Below are 1,763 nucleotides of genomic sequence, written 5' to 3'. Positions count from 1 at the left end.
TACATATGATCAACCTAACATAAATGGGAATAGGTTGGGCATTAGGGCACCGCCAGTTGCCAACAACAATTTCGAGATCAAGTCCAGCCTCATCAACATGATTGAAAACAACAAGTACCATGGACTTGCCTTGGAAGACCCACTAGATCACCTTGACAGATTTGATAAGTACTGTGGCTTGTCAAAAACAAATGGAGTTTCAGAGGATGCTTTCAAGCTCAGATTGTTTCCCTTCTCTTTGGGAGACAAGGCTCACACTTGGGAGAAAAACATCTCAAGTGATACTATCACCACTTGGGATGAATGCAAGAAGGCCTTCCTCAACAAGTTCTTCTCTGCTACAAGGACTGCAAACCTTAGAAATCAGATCTCTGGTTTTCAACAAAGAGGACTTGAAGGATTTTCAGAGGCATGGGAGAGATTCAGAAGCTACTTGTCTCAATGTCCCCACCATGGCTTCAACAATGAGAGCTTGCTAAGCACTTTCTACAGAGGAGTCTTGCCTAAATTCAAAAGCCAGCTTGACACTGCAAGCAATGGAAACTTCTTGGGGAGGACTGTCGAAGATGCTTTAGAACTCTTGGAGAACATGGCACAGAGTGACTCTGTCTACAATGATGAATATGATAGAAGAGACAGAGGTGGTGGAGGAGAAGATATGACCACAAAGAGAGAGCTGAAAGCACTTCAAGACAAGATTGACATGCTACTATCAGAAAAGACCAAGAAAGAGGAGTTACATATGGTTGCTGAAGTTGATGGAGTAGAATGCCAAGAAGATATGTACTATGTCAATGCTCAGGGTACATGGTACAAGAAGGAGCCTGACTATCAATACCAGAACAACTACCAACAGAAACCCTTCTACAACAACCAACAGAAGCCATTCAACAACTACCAGCCAAGACCATTCTACAACAATCAGCCTAAGCCATTCTACAACAACAACCAAGGTGGTTACCAACCAAAACAGAACTTCCCTCCTGGATTCTCACCAAAACCAAGTCAACCTGCACAAGACCAAGCTGGATCATCAACACAACCTCCACAAGAGAGTAGTACTGAAGCTATGCTGAAACAATTATTGGAGGGACAAGCAAGAAGTGAGAAACAATTAGGGTATGAGCTGAAAAATCTCCACAACAAGATTGATGGGAATTACCATGATCTAAACAACAAGTTCAAAGCCTTGGAGAACCAGTTTGTCTCTATGACAGCCAGCTCAAGTCGCCAACAAGGTTCCCTACCTGGAAAGCTGAACAAAACCCAAAGGAGACAATGAAGGCAATCACCCTAAGGAGTGGAAGAGAGTTGCCTCCTAAAGTTCTCATTAAGGATAATGAGAAACAAGGTGGGGAGGTGGTCATCAATGTAGATGATGATGTGGTGATTGTGGATGAGAAGACTAATGAGGAAATCTTGGAGAAGATAGTTGAAGCTAAGGGCAAGAGAAAGATTGGAGAGGAGAAAGTTGAGAACAAAAATGAGGCTGCTACATCAACAAAGGAGAAATTGTTCACTCCTCCTCCCTATGAGCCAAAGCTTCCCTTTCCTGGAAGATTCAAGAAGCAACTCCTAGAGAAGTACAAAGCCTTGTTTGACAAGCAAATGAGTGAAGTTCAGCTCACCATGCCCATAATTGATGCATTTATGCTGGTTCCACAATACAGCAAGTTCTTGAAAGATGCTGTAGAACAAAAGAAGAAAGAGATGGAAGGGATGGTGATTCTTACTCATGAGTGCAGTGCCATTATTCAGAGACT

At 42.7% G+C, this 1,763-nt stretch overlaps 1 non-coding gene across 1 annotated transcript; it reads right to left on the bottom strand.

Moving 5' to 3' along the window:
- Positions 1–352: 352 nt before the first annotated feature.
- Positions 353–459, bottom strand: LOC125606011. Its single transcript, XR_007337429.1, has one exon. It is a non-coding gene; the product is annotated as a small nucleolar RNA R71 (small nucleolar RNA).
- Between the last annotated feature and the right edge of the window lie 1,304 nt (positions 460–1,763).

Source organism: Brassica napus, unplaced genomic scaffold (assembly GCF_020379485.1).
Source record: "Brassica napus cultivar Da-Ae unplaced genomic scaffold, Da-Ae ScsIHWf_828;HRSCAF=1182, whole genome shotgun sequence".
Classification (NCBI taxonomy): domain Eukaryota; kingdom Viridiplantae; phylum Streptophyta; class Magnoliopsida; order Brassicales; family Brassicaceae; genus Brassica; species Brassica napus.
Note: the sequence above shows the minus strand (reverse complement) of the source record. Positions and strands in the feature narration are given on the sequence as shown.